This window comes from Manis pentadactyla, chromosome 5 (genome assembly GCF_030020395.1).
Source record: "Manis pentadactyla isolate mManPen7 chromosome 5, mManPen7.hap1, whole genome shotgun sequence".
NCBI lineage: Eukaryota > Metazoa > Chordata > Mammalia > Pholidota > Manidae > Manis > Manis pentadactyla.
This window is the reverse complement of record NC_080023.1, coordinates 40,495,611-40,516,168: the sequence shown is the minus strand read 5'-3', so window position 1 is coordinate 40,516,168 and position 20,558 is coordinate 40,495,611.

Here is a 20,558-nt window from a genome sequence, read left to right as displayed (position 1 = left end):
TGAAGCTATATAAAATGAAAATGACTATATAGAAAATAATGAGGGATGAGGCATACTGAATTGCTCATCTTTAGCACTGTGGGATTACGGGCAAGATTTTATCTCCATTTTCCAAAATCTTTTGTAAGTAGGAAGAAAATGAATTTACCGAAACAACTGAAGAAATGTCTTCCACTGTTTGCAGATGATATTTCCTTGAGCAGACTTTGAATAATGAAGAAATAACCTGTATTTATGCATAAAGATACCATTTTTCTATGCATAAAGATAAGCCATTCTTTTGTTTTAATAATCTTCTTGTCAGGAAATCTTCCTTCTATTTGTCATTAAATCTCTTCTGCTATATTATTGTAATTAGTATAGTGCCTCTGGCTAAAGTTTTAGTTTGTTATTTAGCCAGTGTTACCACTGTGGTTAATCATAAAGGCAAGGTATCTTTATGTATTGTAAAAAGCAATAATATGTTAGTTAAACCATTAGTTGATACTGAAAGTGTTGCAAATTATGTAAATTTGAATGTAATATGACATATTAGAATAAATATAACAGGAATAAAATAATTTGTCTTTTATGTTCTCAGTATCTACCAGACTTCTTAGCAAATAGGCAACTCCCAATTAATAGTTGTTAAATAAATGAATTAAATTTAAAATAATTTAATTATGATAATTTCCTAAGAATATAAATGATTTGAGATATCTTGATTTTTGAAAAATCTCCAGATTAAAATCCAGAGCAAGACTTTTAGATGTTTTTAAAGAAAATTGTCTTCATCTACAATATGATGGGTTTTGCCTGGAGGACCTCTAACCCTTTCATCACCTCTAAGAGTATGTAATTGTATGACTTTTTGATTCATCAGCTCACAAATGACAAAAGTTTCAAAAGTAGTTTTTATTCATTTTAAAATATTGTTTCCTTCATTTTAAGAAAAACTTAAAAGAATAAAAAACAGAACTGGCATGTTTAGGCCAGACCTATATTGTCATTGGAAACAGCTGAGCAGATACAGACAGCAGAGCTGTGTGAATAGTCTAAACAATCCTCACTCAAGATGACAGAATGTAGGCTATTTTTACATGTAATGAGGCCAAGTTTTAAAAAAAATGGCTGTACGCTTTAAACAGTCTTTTCACATCCATGTAGACTATGCACATGGCCTAAAAGAAAACAGAATTAGAGTACAGTAGAAATGCTACAGGCGCAACTTGTTGACAATGAGCACTTTTGAAAGGTTGGAATGTAAAATCACAGAAATTGCCTGGAGGAAGAGGGAAAAATAAAGCCCATTACCTAACTAAGTGCTTTTCAGCCTGTAGTTCAGAATTTCATCTCGTTTCAGCAATAGCCCCAGAGAGTATCAATTTAGACCAAAGTGAATTCTGCTGGTTCTATTCCAGTTTGAAGTAACTGTTCTAAAATGAAGTAATCAATCCCTAGTATGGAGGTTCCTGAAACATCTCTGAGGAGGTGGTGGGCAGTTTTAGGGCCAACTAAAAGGAATCTCATTCAATCTAACATGACAAGGAGTCCCTTAACACCATGAACTCAGGCTGTGTAACTCTGACAGCTTGTTTCCCAAAGTGTGAAGCCTGGGGTATCTAAGGCAATACCATTTTTCCTTACCACCCCTCTGTGAATATACTACCACAGTATACTCTGGACCTGTGCTGTGCAGTATGTCACCACTCCGCAGTATGGCTACTAAATACTTGAAAGTGACTAATCCAAATTGAGAGGTGCTACAAGTGTAAAATATACACCACAGTTTGAAAGCTTAGTCCAAAAAAGAAAAAAAAAGTAAAATGTCTCACAAATAATTTCTTGTATCACTCACACATTAAAAAGATCATATTTTGGATAAATTGGATTAAATAAAATATATTATTAAGTTTGCCAGTTTCTTTTTACTTTTTTCCACGTGGTATTAGAACATTTTCGATTGCATGTGTGTCTTGCATTTGTAGTGCACATTGTATTTCTACTATACAGTGCTACTGTGCACAGACACCACTTGGAAGAGCTCCTGGCCATCCCAACACTACAGCCCCACAAGCTGCTGGCAGTTGGCCCTGGGACCACTAGAGAAGGCACTAGCTCAGGCTGAGTTCATGAGGAGGGTTTATCTGACGGCTAACAGCAGGGGGCAGGGTTGGGAGCTCAGTGCAGAGTGCTCGGGCTGAAAACAGGCTAAAAGGAGGAAATAACAGATCTTTGTGCTTTTAGTTTCCTGAAGTTTCCTTATCTTAAGGTAGATTTATTTAAGTGAAAAGAAGTCAGTAAATTAAAAAGAAATATTAGTACATATAAGTCTGTGGATATGTATATGGCAACTGAAGTTTGTTTTTTACATCAAGGTACTTAAGATTGAATAAAACCATATATATATACATATACGTTTATATACTTATACATATATACGCATATACATACATACACAGTAAGTATTACTTGTTGGTTTTTATTATGAATCTTAACTTTCCTATTTCATTACTAAATACAGCACAGGGTTCATTTTCTCCATCACATGAGGAACTAGCTAGCTTTGGGCCATTCAAGGAGGGACAGAAGCCAATTTCTTTGTCTCTGTCTGTTTCTTCTCTAACTATCTACACAGCAATCATGGTCTCCCATTGCATCGCTATTGACACTTAAAGAGCTAACATTTAAGACCTGTAGGAGGAGTTGGTAATATGTTATGATGTCCTTAATGTTTCTATCAGCCCCTGAGGACTTGAGTTGCTTTATTTTGGAAGGAAGCTCAAAAACTTTCTGTTTAAATAGGGTAACAAGAGTTCTTATAAGGACATTTTTTCTTTCCTGTTAAAAGTTAACAGTGCAGGAAATTATGAAGAGCAGAAAAACAGCCTTAAGATGAAGGCAATTGTGAAAATAAAATTGAGTTCATTAACCATCTTCTTCCACAAAGAGAATCTTATTTATTCATTCATTCACACATTTGGCAATTTAATGAGAGTCTCCCATGTAAGTAAGAGATGAGGTTAATACAGTACATGCTAATTTCATGCAATCATATAGGCAATTAAGAAGAAATCTCAGTATAATGGTATATGTCAATTATACGTCACTAAAGAAGAAAAGAAGGAATCTCACAGAGGGGAATCTCTGGTGCATAGCTGAAAACTTTAAAATGGAGAAACTCAAATTTCACGAATAGGAGAAAATTCCTTTTAAAAAAGGAAGACATTAATTTTTTTCCTTTTAAAAAACATCGAGAGGTCATCCATCAGTTTTAGCAGACTCCCTAAGTAACAACAATGTATCTGCTGGCCAAATTTCCCTATGGGCTTTGTTCCCACTATTGTTGAGTAGCCAAGAATAAGCTGAACTGAAGAAGCCCAGCTTGTTTTTGGTCATCGTATTGTGTTATCAAAGTTATAAAATAACACACAATGTTAGAAAAACAATCACAGTAAAAGGGAGTTCTTCATAACTGCTTTATTTCTTCTGTATTTAAATTAGTCCTGGGGGAAAAGAGAACAGAAGAGGCAAAAATGTTTCTTCCATTTCACAAACACATGTAATACAATCTGGAATTAATTTGGCCGAGCACCTCTGGGTGGGGACCTCTGGGAAGTGGCATGGAATGTGCCTTGACTTCATTTTCTTTTACAACCAGTTACAGCTATATTAATGAGTCCTTGATACCACGTGTAAGGTGTATCATGGTCCTTATTTTCTATACCAAATGCCATCATCCATTTACCTGTACAGGAAATCAAGTCTCGGCTGTTATTTAAGTACTTTTCCTCCCCTTCATGGAGTCATAGAATTGCAGGCTTACGTTGTCACAGTAACTTTGGGAAGGGGCCCATACTTAGTCCTTGGATGTTGACTTTATTCCCATTGACTCTTCTCCCTGTAGTGGCTACTGATTTCTGGTACTCTTGTGGGCAAGACTGTGGTGAATGAAATAGACTTTTGCTTGTGTGGGTAAAATTGTAATATTTCCAGAATATCTCGCCTTGATTTAGTGCATATGCATATCAACAGGTGTTCCTCAGGGGTGGAAAAAGGTTCATCTCCATATCAATGGGTAATTACCTGGGCTACTGAGGGCTTATCTGGACCTGTGAGGTTAGGGGGAGTGCTGGTTTTGCTTCTGCCAGAGCAGGAAAGAGAGATGGTCCCCAAGTGCAGTTTGTAAGCAATAAACAAATTTTAAACTTTACTTCTCCCTTTGACTGATTTTGTTTTTAGAGATATTTTGCCCCAGATTTCCTTTCCCCAGAGTTACAGCTTGCTGTATACTTAAGTTCACTTGCAGGAGCTACCAACACCCATCTTGGGTGCTGTATACGAATGGGGCCCTGATAGCTGCCATTCCTAGAACCAGATTTTCCTTGTAATCTTTGGGCAGGCCCTTGTGTTAGCTTGGGTTCCTCACAAAGTGGAGCATTTGGTGATGACTTTTATGCAAGACTTTTATACTTAAGATGATACTAGTGATGTCGGGGTTCTTGTTCATGAAGCCGAAGAATGAGCTTCACAAACAGTCAAGGTAGGAGAGCAAGGTACAGGCTTTTATGTAGAGATAAAGTGAAAAGACAGAGCTCCCAGCTCACGCCAGGAGGGGACAAGAGAGTCCGTAGTGGTGCGTTGTCTAGGGGGTTTTATAGGCAGTTGAGGATTTTTCAAGAACATGAAAAAAACTTAGGGGTGTGGACTTGTTAAGTGGTCCCTGAATATTAAAAATTAACTTAACGTAAGGAATTTCCTGCCTTGATTTCTCTCTGGGACACCGGTGCCTTGGTCCGGGAGCACATCAAAAGGCTTCCTGCCCAGCCCCCAAGGTGGGCTGACGTATTGTTTATTTGCTAAAGAATCTTGCCTCTTGAGCTTCCTGGGTGTTAAAATGCAATCTTATCTTTAAGATGGAATTCTTCCTGCCTTTTACCATGTCGTCTACAGCTGGGTCTGCATGCTAAGTTAGTTGCTTAGTTTGCAAAATCACCTCGTCAGATCTGAAGGAGGAAAGACAGCACATAGGCCTGGGCCTTTTAGTATGTTAAAGTGAATCTTACACATGGCTACAAATGATTAGTGTAACTAAACATGTGCCACTCTTCCCCATCTGGGGAACATTAACTGATCTCACTGAAGAATGATTCTAGAGCTTAATGTTTAACATAGAGTTTCAATTGGGACTTCTTTGCCCATTGTTACATTGCTCTGACTGTAAATATGCTGCCTTGCTTTTTCCGGAGGCCCTCACCCTATTCTGTCTACACCCACAGTCCCTGTGTCATTCCCCCCTCTACAGATGGAGACCCTAGCTGCTGCTAGGGAAAGGGGGCAACAACCGCTCTGGCTGCTTCATGCCGAGAGGGGGAGCAGTAAGGTCTCTATCAGTGGTTGGTCAAGTGGGCCTCGGAAGATGGGCATTTCCATCTTGGGTTCCATTTCCATCACCACTTGCAGTCTTATGGCTTCTAGGCGAGATAGAACAAATTGTGGTATTAGGTTAAGTATACAGGGGCTAAATATTAGTATCAGGATAATGATGAGATTGATGAGTAAAATGGAATTATGATATTTGATAGGGGATCCTTCAGAGTTTTAAAAAATCTCTTTCTATGTGGCTGCATGGGCATGCAGCACTAGGTATGCATATTTAGAGCCAGTGTATATATTGACTCTCTTTTCTTCATTTCAAGTGCTCTAGTGAGGGCTATTAATTCTGTGAGCTGGGCACTCATGCCCAGTGGAAGTGGTTGGCACTCGATAGTATCCCACAGAGTGGCAACTGCATAGCCAGCTTTTCACTGGCCCTGCTCAATAAAGGAGCTGCCATCTGTGAAGAGGACAAGCTCTGGGTTCTCTAAGGGGGTGTCTTTTAGGTTTTATCTGGCAGAATAGTTTAGGGCAAGGACCTGTTGGCAGTCATGCTCAGGTCCTTTGCTCATGGATTCAGGTAGAAAGGTGGCTGGATTCAGGGTGGAGCATGTCCGTAGCTGGGTTATAGGGGCCTCAAGGAGGAGTGACTGATATTTTAGTAGCCTGTTGTCTGATAACCACAGGTCCCCCGGGGTGTTCAATAAGCCGGTGATATTATGGGGTGCATATACTATCAAGTCTCTTCCTAGGGTCAGTTTTGTGGCTTCAGGTACTAGCAGGGCTACAGCTGCCACAGACCTCAGACAGTGTGGCCAGCCCTTAGCTGCTGGGTCTAGTTCTTTGCTTAGATAGACTACAGGCTGCTGCATTTCTCCTCGAGGCTGAGTTAGTACTTCTAGCGCCACTCTTGATCTCTCAGTAACAAATAGGTTAAATAGGTTTCCAGTGGGCAGGCTTAGGGCAGGGTCCTGGAGCTGGGCTTTTTCAAAGCCTCATAAGCTTTAATAGCGTCAGGTTCCCACTGGAGTTTTTTGGTGCTTTCCCTTTGGGCTTCTTTAAGGAGTTGGCAGAGGGGTCTGGCTAACTCTCCATACCTGGGGACCCAAATTCTGCAATACCCAGTGATGCCCAAGGATCCCCTCAGGTGCCTGATAGCAGAGGGCAATGGGTGGCAGAGAATGGGCTGAATTGTCTCTTTCCCCAGGCTCTAGTTCCCTGAGAGAGGTTAAGGCCCAGATATTTTACTTGCTGCTGACAGATCTGTGCTTTCTGACAAGAGACTTTATAGCCACAATCAACTAGAAAGTTCAGTAATCTCTGAGTTTCCTGACACTCTGTCTCTGTGGTGGTGCAGAGAAGTATATCATCCACATATTGGATGATTTCTGCCTCCCTTGAATCAAAGGAGGCCAGGTCCTTGGCTAAGACCTGCCCAAATAGTGAAGCAGGAGAATGTTTAACATAGAGTTTCAATTGGGACTCCTCCGGAAAAAGCAAGGCAGCATTATTTACAGTCAGAGCATTGTAACAATGGGTAATAATAGTGAAGATGGTGTAAGCAGGACACAAAAGAAAGCATCCTTCAGGTCTAGTACAGTAAACCATGCTGCTCCCTCAGGAATCCTGGATAACAGGATATAGGGGTCAGGTACTACAGGATGTAGGGGCACAACTGCCTCATTAATGGCTCGCAGGTCTTGTACAAGGTGCCAGCTTCCATCTGGCTTTTGTACTCCTAATATGGGAGTGTTGCAAGGACTGTTACAGGCTATCAAGAGGCCTTGAGTTTTTAGGTTATTGATAACTGGTTTCAAGCCTTTGCGAGCTTCTGGTTTTAAGGGATACTGCCTCTTATGAGGAAAGTGATTAGGGTCTTTAAGATGAATCTGTACTGGTTGGGCTGATTTTGCTCTTCCAATGATTCTGTTAGTTGCTCAGACCTCAGGATGAATGTCTACTTCCACTAGGGGAAGACATCGCTCATCTCTATGTTCATATGTACAGAGGCTTGTACTTTAGAAAGTATATCACGGCCTAGAAGGGGCATCGGACTTTCTGGGACCACTAGGAAGGCATGGGAGAACAGCACTGAGTCCCACTCACAACTTAAAGGCTGAGTAAAATATTTGGTCATGGGCTTCCCAGATATGCCTCTAACAGTAGTTGACTGGGAGGAGGGAGGGCCAGGATTATTGAGGAGGACCAAATAGGTGGCTCCTGTATCAAGCAGGAAATTGATGGTGTGGCCTCCTACAGAGAGAATCACCCAGGGCTCCTGTGGGGTTATGATGGTGACAGGAGCCAGCATGGGTAGCCCTGGGCCCCTTCAGTCCTGACCACCTTGTTGCAAGTCCGACCCTAGTTGCCTACGCCTCTGAGGGCAGTCTTGCTTCCAGTGGTCTCTTTAATAGAGCGGACAGGGTGTTGGCGGTTTGGAGCGCTTACCCCTGGGGCACTCTCACTTAAAATGTCCCTCTCTGCCACAGATGAACAAGCCGCCTGGGGCCCAGTCCCTTGGGCTGGTCTCCCTTTCTCCAACCTTGGAGGCCCAAAGTTGACTCTCTGCAAGGCCATGGCTAGTGCCTCTGCCTTTCAGTTATCTTTCCTGTCCCGGTCCCTCTTTTCCTCCTCATCTCTATTATAGAAAACTGATGTGGCGACCTTCAGGAGGCTTTCCAGATTTTGCTCTGGACCAAATGCCAATTTTTGTAACTTCCTCCTGATATCTGGGGCTGATTGGGCGATGAATTTAAACATGAGGATAACTTGGCCCTCTGGGTACTCTGGGGACATATAAGTGTGCTTCACCAGTGCCTCCCTGAGCCGCTCCAGAAAGGCCAAGGAGCTTTCTTTTTCTTCCTGCATCACAGCTGATAATTTAGAGTAATTTATAGGTTTTACTCGTGCCCTTTTCAGCCCTTCTAAAATATAAGTTATAAAGTGGTTCCTGTACCAGTTATCAGCATTGTCTGTATCTTGGACCCACTCTGGGTCAGTGAATGGCACTGACTGAAAGCCAGTGGGAACTTGGGTTAGCTCCTCTGGAGATTTGCTATCAGGTTTTGCCTGCAGTACCTGTAGATTTGGGTGAATTCCTCTCTTCTTGAAGTCCCCAAGACATCTTGAGGTTCCTGCACCTGCCAGGAAGTGACCTTCCTTACTCACCTGGTAAGGCTGCTGGGAACCCTGTAAGCAAGGTACCAAGACAGTTCTTCCAAGGGACTTTGTTGGCTTTATGAAGTCAACCTTAGTTCCTTACAGCTGTTCATATGTGAGTTTATGCACATGTCTCTCAGGTATGACATTCCATTCAAGGCCTTGGTAGTATAACCTGTGTTTTTAATTGGTCCTCTTATAAGGAAAGCAGGTTTTTATTGAACTTATACAAATAAACATACTGCCATGAAATATAAAAATACTGAAAGCTTTTAAATTCTTGAGGGGTCAGGTAGAGAGAAAGATAAATGTTTCAATTCTGCTTATAAAGGTATTGTCATTTATGAAACTGTTGTCAGCTTAAGAGAAAAACGTAAAGCACTCTATCAGCTACATTTGAAACAAAAAGCCACAAAATCATCTTCCTTAGTTTACTTAATCCTATGTAACCAATACCTGTTTTGCTGAAATCTAGTTCTTTACTAGCTTAGGAGAATAAAACAGTGACTATAAATGACAAAAGACTTACAAATGACAATGGCTAAAGATCTGATGAGAGCTTACTATAAGAAAGTTGACATAAGGACATTTGGCTATTTCTGTAACATAAAACATTCAGAAACAAAGTTTAGCATCATTCCCTTTGACAGTGCTTTCCAGGTAAATATATATCACATAAATAAGCCAAATTAGCCAAATATTTTCCCCAATGAGGAGAAAAATTTCCTCTGACATGTTCCAGGGGCCCTCTGCAAAATATCAGAGTTAACTAGAGGTAAAAGTACTTTTTTGAATTTGATTTTGGAAAGTTGTCAGAAGAAAGTTTCTTTGGCATTTGCTTAAATAAGATTATAGGTTGCCATGAAGCAATACTTATCCATTTAACTAGAATGACAACAAAATACTTCAAAGGCAGATACAGAAGTTTACACAGTTGTTAGCAAAGTTTAACTTTTAGTCCTTTAATATTAAGATCTCATTTTCTTAAATACTCAGACAACTCTTTGAAATTTTAAGCATGAGAAACTGTTTTGATTAAACAATTAGAAAACCTTTTGCAATCTTGCAACATTAAGAGCAGATTAACAGTTAAGAAAACTTCTGTCTTTTTAACTGAAAACAAAATTCTAATTTTGCTGTGTACTTGATATCGAGACCCATTTGCTTTAATTTTACATAGCATGACCATATTAAATTCTTCCACAAGCTTTCTACAACTTTCTTTTTACATTCACTGTTCTCCCTCTTTAAATAAATAGCTGTACTTTAGAACACTTACCTTCTTTTACCCTCAGCAAAACAAATTTCCATTCTTTATACTTTCTCTTATTAAAACACACATCTTTTTTTAGCAAGTAGAGACGTTTTCTTCTTTAAGTAGCTTTAATCAGACCTTAAAACTATTAGGAACTTTAATTTTCAGTGAACACTAAGAAGTAGGCTCTTGTAAACTGTTAAACTAACATTCTTTAGATTGACAAATTTATGAACACATTTTATAATTTCTGTAACCATGAGCTTTACAGCACAATCTCTCACTAAGCACAAAGTATATCTTCTTAACTTAGCAAAACTTTAAGGTTTTTAAGTTACCACAAAGATTCTCAGGCTGTAGGTAGGTATACACACTGTAACACACAATTATTATTAAGAAGTTCACTTGCTACATTTAGTTTACTCATTCTTAACAACTATGCTAGATTATTTACAAAACCTTTACTGAATATTAGACAAAGTCAAGCCTCTGAGCATTTTTTTTGTTATCATTAATCTACAATTACATGAAGAGCATTATGTTTACTAGACTCCCCCCTTCACCAAGTTCCCCCCACAAACCCCATTACAGTAACTGTCCATCAGTGTGGTAAGATGTTGTAGAATCACTACTTGTCTTTGTGTTGCACAGCCCTCCCCTTTCCCCGTTCCACATTATACATGAGAATCATAATACCCCTTTCTTCTTCTCTGCCCTTATCTCTCCCTACCCTCCCATTCTCCCCAGTCCCTTTCCCTATGGTAACTGTTAGTCCATTCTTGGGTTCTGTGATTCTGCTGCTGTTTTGTTCCTTCAGTTTTTCTTTGTTCTTATACTCCACATATGAGTGAAATCTTTTGGTATTTGTCTTTCTCCACTTGGCTTATTTCACTGAACATAATACCCTCTAGCTCCATCCATGTTGTTGCAAATTGTAGGATTTATTTTCTTCTTATGGCTGAATAATATTCCATTTTGTATAAGTACCACATCTTCTTTATCCATTCATCTACTGATGGACACTTAGGCTGCTTCCATTTCTTGGCTACTGTAAATAGTGTTGCAATAAACATAGGTGTGCATCTGTCTTTTTGAAACTGGGCTGCTGCATTCTTAAGGTAAATTCCTAGAAGTGGAATTCCTGGGTCAAATGGTATGTCTATTTTGAGCATTTTCAGGAACTTCCACACTGCTTTCCACAGTGGTTGAACTAATTTACATTCCCATCAGCAGTGTAGGAGGGTTCCCCTTTCTCCACAACCTCACCAACATTTGTTGTTGTTTGTCTTTTGGATGGTAGTGATCCTTACTAGTGTGAGGTGATAACTCATTGTGGTTTTAATTTGCGTTTCTCTGATAACTAGTGATGTGGAGCATCTTTTCATGTGTCTGTAGGCCATCTGAATTTCTTCTTTGGAGAACTGTATGTTCAGCTCCTCTGCCCATTTTTTAATTGGATTATTTGCTTTTTGTTTGTTGAGGTATGTGAGCTCTTTATACATTTTGGATGTCAATCCTTTACCAGATCTGTCATTTATGAATATATTCTCCCATACTGTAGGGTACCTTTTTGTTCTATTGATGGTGTCCTTTGGAAGCTCTTCAGCTTGATGTAGTCCCACTTGTTCATTTTTGCTTTTGTTTTTCTTGCCTGGGGAGATATGTTCATGAAGAAGTCACTCATGTTTATGTCCAAGAGATTTTTGCCTATGTTTTTTTCTAAGAGTTTTATGGTTTCATGACTTACATTCAGGTCTTTGATCCATTTCGAATTTACTTTTGTGTATGGGGTTAGACAGTGACCCAGTTTCATTCTCTTACATGTAGCTGTCCAGTTTTGCCAGCACCATCTGTTGAAGACTGTCATTTCCCCATTGTATGTCCATGGCTCCTTTATCATATATTAATTGAACATATATGTTTGGGTTAATGTCTGGAGTCTGTAATCTGTTCCATTGGTCTGTGGCTCTGTTCTTGTGCCAGTACCAAATTGTCTTGATTACTATGGCTTTGTAGTAGAGCTTGAAGTTGGGGAGTGAGATCCCCCGCACTTTATTCTTCTTTGTCTGGATTGCTTTGGCTATTCGGTGTCTTTGGTGTTTCCATATGAATTTTTGAACTACTTGTTCCAGTTCGTTGAAGAATGTTGTTGGTAATTTGATAGGAATTGCATCACATCTGTATATTGCTTTGGGGCGGATGGCCATTTTGACGATATTAATTCTTCCCAGGCAGGACCATGGGATGAGTTTCCATTTGTTAGTGTCCTCTTTAATGACTCTTAAGAGTGTCTTATAGTTTTCAGGATCTAGGTCTTTCAATTCCTTGGTTAGGTTTATTCCTATGGATTTTATTCTTTTTGATGCAATTGTGAATGGAATTGTTTTCCTGATTTCTCTTTCTGTTGGTTCACTGCTAGTGTATAGGAAAGCCACAGATTTCTGTGTGTTAATTTTGTATCCTGCAACTTTGCTGTATTCCGATATCAGTTCTAGTAGTTTTGGGGTGGAGTCTTTAGGGTTTTTTATGTACAATATCATGTCATCTGCAAATAGTGACAGTTTAACTTCTTCTTTACCAATCTGGATTCCTGTATTTCTTTGTTTTGTCTAATTGCCGTGGCTAGGACCTCCAGAACTATGTTAAATAACAGTGGGGAGAGTGGGCATCCCTACCTTGTTCCCTATCTCGGAGGAAAAGCTTTCAGCCTCTCGCTGTTTAGTATGATGTTAACTGTGGGTTTATCATATATGGCCTTTATTATGTTGAGGTACTTGCCCTCTATACCCATTTTGCTGAGAGTTTTTATCATGAATGGATGTTGAATTTTGTCAAATGCTTTTTCAGCATCTATGGAGATGATCATGTGGTTTTTATCCTTCTTTTTGTTGATGTGGTGGATGACGTTGATGGATTTTCGAATGTTGTAACATCCTTGCATCCCTGGGATGAATCCCACTTGGTCATGGTGTATGATCCTTTCGATATATTTTTGAATTCCATTTGCTAATATTTTGTTGAGTATTTTTGCATCTACATTCATCAGGGATATTGGTCGGTAATTTTCTTTTTTGGTGGGGTCTTTGCCTGGTTTTGGTATTAGGGTGATGTTGGCTTCATAGAATGAGTTTGGGAGTATTCCCTCCTCTTCTATTTTTTGGAAAACTTTAAGGAGAATGTGTATTATGTCTTCTCTGTGTGTCTGATAAAATTCCGAGGTAAATCTGTCTGGCCCGGGGGTTTTGTTCTTGGGTAGTTTTTTGATTACTGTTTCAATTTCTTTGCTTGTAATTGGTTTGTTTAACTTTTGTGTTTCTTCCTTGGTCAGTCTTGGAAGGTTGTATTTTTCTAGGAAGTTGTCCATTTCTTCTAGGTTTTCCAGCTTGTTGGCATATAGGTTTTCATAGTAGTTTTTAATAATTCTTTGTATTTTTGTGGAGTCTGTCATGATTTTTCCGTTCTCATTTCTGATTCTGTTGATTTGTGTTGATTCTCTTTTTCTCTCAATAAGTTTGGCTAGAGGCTTATCTATTTTGTTTATTTTCTCAAAGAACCAGCTCTTGGTTTCATTGATTTTTGCTATTGTTTTATTCTTCTCAATTTTGTTTATTTCTTCTCTGATCTTTATTATGTCCCTCCTTCTGCTGACTTTAGGCCTCATTTGTTCTTCTTTTTCCAGTTTCGATAATTGTGATATTAGACTATTCATTTGGGATTGTTCTTCCTACTTTAAGTATGCCTGTATTGCTATATACTTTCCTCTTAAGACTGCTTTTGCTGCGTCCCACAGAAGTTGGGGCTTTGTGTTGTTGTTGTCATTTGTCTCCATATATTCCTTGATCTCTATTTTAATTTGTTCGTTGATCCATTGATTATTTAGGAGCATGTTGTTAAGCCTCCATGTGTTTGTGAGCCTTTTTGTTTTCTTTGTACAATTTATTTCTAGTTTTATACCTTTGTGGTCTGAAAAGTTGGTTGTTAGGATTTCAATCTTTTGGAATTTACTGAGGCTCTTTTTGTGGCCTAGTATGTGGTCTATTCTGGAGAATGTTCCATGTGCACTTGATAAGAATGTGTATCCTGTTGCTTTTGGATGTAGAGTTCTATAGATGTCTATTAGGTCCATCTGTTCTAGTGTGTTGTTCAGTGCCTCCGTGTCCTTACTTATTTTCTGTCCAGTGGATCTATCCTTTGGGGTGAGTGGCGTGTTGAAGTCTCCTAAAATGAATGCATTGCATTCTATTTCCTCCTTTAGTTCTGTTAGTATTTGTTTCACATATGCTGGTGCTCCTGTTTTGGGTGCATATATATTTATAATGGTTATATACTCTTGTTGGACTGAGCCCTTTATCATTATGTAATGTCCTTCTTTATCTCTTGTTACTTTCTTTGTTTTGAAATCTACTTTGTCTGATACTAGTACTGGAACACCTGCTTTTTTCTCCCTATTGTTTACATGAAATATCTTTTTCCATCCCTTGGCTTTTAGTCTGTGCATGTCTTTGGGTTTTAGGTGAGTTTCTTGTAAGCAGCATATAGATGGGTCTTGCTTTTTTATCCATTCTATTACTCTGTATCTTTTGATTGGTGCATTCAGTCCATTTACATTTAGGGTGATTATTGAAAGATATGTACTTATTGCCATTGCAGGCTTTAGATTTGTGGTTACCAAAGGTTCAAGGTTATCTCCTTTAGTATCTTACTGTCTAACTTAAGTCACTTATTGAGCTGTTATAAACACTGTCTGGTGATTCTTTATTTCTCTCCCTTCTTTTTCCTCCTCCTCCATTCTTTATATGTTGGTTGTTTTATTCTGTGCTCTTTTGTGTTTCCTTTAACTGCTTTTGTGGGTAGTTGATTTTATTTTTTCCCTTAGTTAGATTTGGTTGGTCTGCTTTCTTTGCTTCGATTTCATTTTCTCTGGTGACATTTGTTTAGTCTTAGGGGTGCTCCCATCTAGAGAAGTCCTTCTAAGATACCCTGTAGAGTTGGTATGTGGTAGGCAAATTCTCTCAACTTTTGCTTGTCTGGAAATTGTTTAATCCCTCCTTCATATTTAAATGATAATCGTGCTGGATATAGTATTCTTGATTCAAGGCCCTTCTATTTCATTGCATTAAATATATCATGCCATTCTCTTCTGGCCTGTAAGGTTTCTGTTGAGAAGTCTGATGATAGCCTGATGGGTTTTCCTTTGTAGGTGACCTTTTTCCTCTCTCTAGCTGCCTTTAATGCTCTGTCCTTGTCCTTGATCTTTGCCATTTTAATTGTTATGTGTCTTGGTGTTGTCCTCCTTGGGTCCCTTCTGTTGGGAGTTCTGTGTACTTCCGTGGTCTGATCAATAATTTTCTCCCACAGTTTGGGGAAATTTTCAGCAATTATTTTTTCAAAGACACTTTCTATCCCTTTTTCTCTCTCTTCTTCTTCTTCTATCTATAATGCAGATATTGTTCCTTTTGGATTGGTCACACAGTTCTCTTAATATTGTTTCATTCCTGGACATCCTTTTATCTCTCTCTGCATCAGCTTCTATGTGTTCCTGTTCTCTATTTTCTATTCCATCAATGTCGTCTTGCATCTTATCCATTCTGCTTATAAATCCTTCCAGAGATTGTTTCATTTCTGTAATCTCCCTCCAGACGTCATCTCCTAACTCTTGTATATTTCTCTGCAGCTCCATCAGCATGGTTATGAACTCTATTTTGAATTATTTTTCAGGAAGACTGGTTATGTGCATCTCCTTCTCAGGTGTTGGCTCTGTGATTTTGGTGTGTATGAAATTCTTCTGCCTTTTCATGGCGATAGAGATAGTTTGTGGAGCTGGTGCATGTGGTGGCTGGGGAACGTCCCTTCTTGCTGGTTTGTGACCTTCCTCTCCTGGGAGAACAGTGACCTCTAGTGGCTCGTGCTGGGCAGCTGCACGCAGAAGGGGTTTCTGATTCTTGACTGGCAACTATGGAGTTCAGCTCTGCGGTTTCTGTGGGCGTGGCCTGCCTCAGGCTGCTGCTCTGATATGGTGGAGCTGTGTCAGAAGGGAAACGGCCGAGAGGCTGTTTATCTCCACGAGGGGCCCCCTAGCTGTGCTGCTGCCTAGGGGGTTAGGACGCCCGGAGTTCCCCGGAATTCCCAGCTGCTGGGCTAATTGTCCTGGGATGCTTCTGTCCAGCGGTGGGGTCACTGTCCCTTTAAGACTTTCAAAAAGCACTTGCTTTTCTTTGTCCCAGGGGCGCCGGCTGCGGGGACCCACTCACAGGTCTTACTGTCCTGTTTCCCTAGTTTCCAGCAGCCCACGCATGCACTGTGTGCCTGCTATCTGGTGCGGATGGCTAGGGCTGGCTATTTAGCAGTCCTGGGCTCCCTCTCCCTCCCTGCTCCGACTCCTTTCCTCCCTCTGGGAGCTGGCGTGAGGGGCGCTCGGGTCCCGCTGGGCCACGGCTTCTATATTACCCCCTTTGTGAGCCGCTGGGTTCTCGCAGGTGTGGATGTAGTGTGGCTGTTGTCCTGTGTCTTCTGGTCTCTCTTTCAGGAGTAGTTGTATTTTCAAAAATATATATAGTTTTGGGAGGAGATTTCTGCTGCTCTACTCATGCCGCCATCTTGGCTCTGCCTTCTTTATCTTTTGTATTTGCCATTTCAATTATTATATGTCTTGGTGCTGTCTTCTTCTTAGGGTTCCTTTAGTTGGGGGCTCTCTGTGCTCCCATGACCTGGGTGTCTATTTTCTTCTGTATATCGGAGAAGTTTTCAACAATTGTTTCATCAAAGAGAATTTCTACTCCTTTGCCTCTCTCTTCTCCTTGTGGTACCCCTATTATGTGAATATTGTTTCATTTAGAGTTGTCACACAACTCTCTTAGCATCCTTTCTTTTCTGGAGATTCATTTTTCCTCTGTGTTCCTCAGCTTCACTGTTTTCCTGTTCTCTAATTTCCATCTCATTGATTGTCTCCTCTACCTGCAGCAATTTATTATTTATTCCATTCATTGTATTTTTCATTTCAGTATTCTTCAGCTCTAATTGGCTCTTTTTCTAATGTTTTATCTCATTGTTGAAGTTCTTGTTGAGATCATCAGTTCTTTACTGCAGGTCAGTGAGCATCTTTATGACTGTTAATTTTAAATCTTTAGCAGGAGGATTGGTAATCTCTGTTTCATTTAATCCTCTTTCTGGTGTCTTATCCTGTTCTTTTGTTTGGAATATATTTCTCTGCCTCCTCATTTTGTCTGTTTCTGTGTTTCTCCATTTTTATTAGATAGATCTGCTATGCTTCCTGGTCTAGAGCATAATGGATTTACAAAGACAGTGTCCTGTGGTGCCCAGAAGATCAAGACTCTTGTCTCAGCCATGCCTGGCTCTCCTTTGTGGTGGGGCCACACTTGCTGGTGGTGGGCTGTGGGTGGGGCTGTCTTTCTGTCTGCCTGCCTGCACTGGATTCTCTCTGTCTGCAGAGGCTGACAGCTCACCTCAGAGGGCCATTTGGGAGCTCTGCAGTGCTTCTGAGGGATCACTGTGGGCAGGGCTGCCCTCCACCTACCTGTCAGCATTGGAGGCACTTCTGGGCCAGAGGGTGCACAGGGAAGTGCCTCAGTTCTGAGCCACCAGTGAGGGGGATGGAGCATTTGAGGTTGGCTCCCTCATGAGCCCCAACCAGTTAGGCTGTGAGAGGATTGGAAAAACATTATCCACCTGCCCTTTCTCCTTCAGAGAGAGTTCCCTCCAGCCCCTGCTCCTCTGGCACCCTTCCTGCTGTTGGTAAATCTTTCAAACTACCACCTCTGAGTTGGGTATCAGTGGAATATATGGAGCATGCCTGTCCTCCACAAGCAGCAGGAATTTTAACCTTTTAGAGTGCATCAGCTCTCCCTGGTGTCCAGCCCTGTTAATCACCAAAGCCCAGTGCAATGTGGACTCATGCTCCCAGAGTAGATCGCCAGGACCAGGTATGCAGTATTTCTGAGCACTTATCCTCTCCCTACTCTGTTCTTCTCCCTCCCACTTGTGGGCTGGGTTGACAGCTCTGCCACTTAACCCTTCTCTGTGTGGTCTTCTCTTCTTCACTGGGTGTAGATAGTTTGTTCTGGTAGTCTTCAGGTGATTTTCAGAGTTAGCTGTATTTGCTGTAGTTGTTTCCATGGTGTGTATGTGGGAGAAGGTTTCAGCCTTGCTTTCCTACTCCACCACTTTTTAAAATCTCTTTTGCTCATTTTATAATTGGATTTTTTAAAACTGTTGAGTTTCAAGAGCTCTTTGTCTAGATACTTGTCTTTATCAACTATGCAGTTTGCAAATATTTTCTCCCAGTGTGTAGCTTGTCTTTCATCCTCTTTATAGGGCCTTTCACAAAGCAAAATTTACTTGAATGAGATACAATTCACATAACATAAAACTCACCATTTTAAAGTCTGCACATCAGTGTTTTTTTTATGGTATTCAACATGTTGTTTAACCATTATCACTATCTAATTCCACAACATTTCCATTACCTCCAAAATAAATTCCATACCTATTACTAATTAGCCCTAAATTCTCTCCCCACCTCCATTCCTTTGCAACAACTTTCTGTCTCTATGAATTTTCCCATGCTAGACATTTCACAGAAATGAAATGAATAGATTATGTGGCCTTTTTTTCTCGCTTCCTTCACTTAGCATAATGTTTTCAAGATTTACCCACAATGTAGCAGGTTTCAGTACTTCATTAAATTTAATGGTGGCATAGTATTTCATTGTATGGATATACCATCTTTATCCAATCATCAGCTGACAGACATTTGGATGGTTTCCATTTTCTGGCTACTTGAATAATGCCAAAAATATTTGTGGACACGGTTTATTTGAGTATATGTTCTCTAGTCTTGGAGTTGTATACCTAGGAGTAGAATTGCTGGGTCATATTAATTTTATGTTTAAAATTTTGAGGAATTGTGAAATGTTTTCCATAGTACAAAAGTTTGTGTTTGTTTTTCAAATATTGAACCAGTCTTGCACTCCTGGAATAAATCCCACTTGGTCATAGTGTTTAGTTCTTTTTATCTATTACTTAATTCAATTTGCTAATATTTTTTTAAAGATTTTTGTGTCTATATTCGTGAAGGATATTGGACTGCAGTTTTGTTTTTTGGTACTGTCTTTTCTGGTTTTAGTATCAGGGCAATATTAGTTTCATAAAATGGATTCATAAGTGTCCTTTCCTTTCCTATTTTCTGGTAAAGATTGGGAAAAATTAGTTTATTCTTTAAACATTTGTCAGAATTCTCCAGTGAAATTATCTGGATCTGAAGATTTCTATTTGGGGAGTTTTAAAATTACATCTTCAATTCTTTAATAGTTATAGTTTTTCCACCTATCTAAATCTTATTGGGTGAGTTGTGGTAGTTTTCACTTTTCAGAGAATTGGCCTTTTCAATCTAAATTGCCAAATTTATGTGTTTAGAAAAATGTTGTAACTATGTATGGTGATGGATGTTAGACTTATCGTGGTGATTATTTCACAATATATACAGGTATCGAGTCATTACACCTGAAGTAATATGATGTTATATGTCAATTATATTTCAATTAAAAACTATGTGTGTAGAGTTGTTTGTAGCATTCCTTATTAACTTTTTGATGTCTGAATGGTTTGAAATTCCCCCATCTCATTCCTGATATTGGTAACTTGGGTCTTCTCTCTTTATCTCTGGCAGTCCTGCTAGATGGTTATCAATTTTAGAGAACCAGCTCTTTCATTGATTTTATATTGTTTTTCTGTTTTTAATTATATTGGTTTCTACTTTTATCTTTATTATTTCCTTCCTTCTGTTTGCTTTGGATTTATATTGCTCTTCTTTTTCTAGGTTCTTATAGTGGGAAGTCACATTATTGATTTGAAACCTTTCCTCTTTTCTGACATATGCATTTACTGCTATAAATTTCTCTCTCAAAACTGTTGATCCAGGAGTTACAAGTATGTTGTTTAGTTTCAAGTGTTTGGAGATTTTCCTGGTATTTTTCTGACATTGATTTCTGGTTTGATTTCATTGTAATCAGAGAACACACTCTGTGACTTCAGTTACATTAAATTTGTTGTGGTGTGTTTTATGGCCCAGGATATTGTCTATCTTGGTATATGTTCCATGGACCCTTGAAAAGAATGTATATTCTGCTATTGGGTAGAGTGTTATACAAGTGTCAATTAGATTCTGCTTCGTTGATGGTGCTGTTGATTTCTTCTACATCCTTGCTAGATTTTGTCTACTTATTCTTTCAATTGTTGGGAGAAAGGTATTTTTAAGATTCTATTAAATTTAAATATGGTGTTGGTGAGTATATCTTTTTGTATACCTTTATTGTGGCTGTTCTAGGTTTTACATTATATATACATAAGTTCTACTGGTGTCATCATTTTATCAGTTTGAGCAAAGTATAGAAACTTTAGTCCCTTTACATACCTTTACCCTCACTCATTTATAATTGTCCTAAGTATTTCCTGCAAATACTTTTAGAACCAATTAGATGTTATATTATTTGGTCAACTATCTATCATAATTTAGAAAAAGTAAGAGGAGGAGGGAAGTCTATTTTATGTACCAATATTTGTTTGCTGTGTTATTTTCTCTTTTTCTGATATTCCAAGATTCCTTCTTTTATCAATTCCATTCTGTTTAGAGAACTTTCTTTAGCCCATTCTTTTAGGGTAGGTTGGCTGATGCCAAATTATCTTAGTTTTCCTTCATCTGAGAATTTCTTGGTTTCCCCCCTTTTTTGGAAGAATATTTTTGCTAAATACAGGATTGTAGGCTGGCTGGATT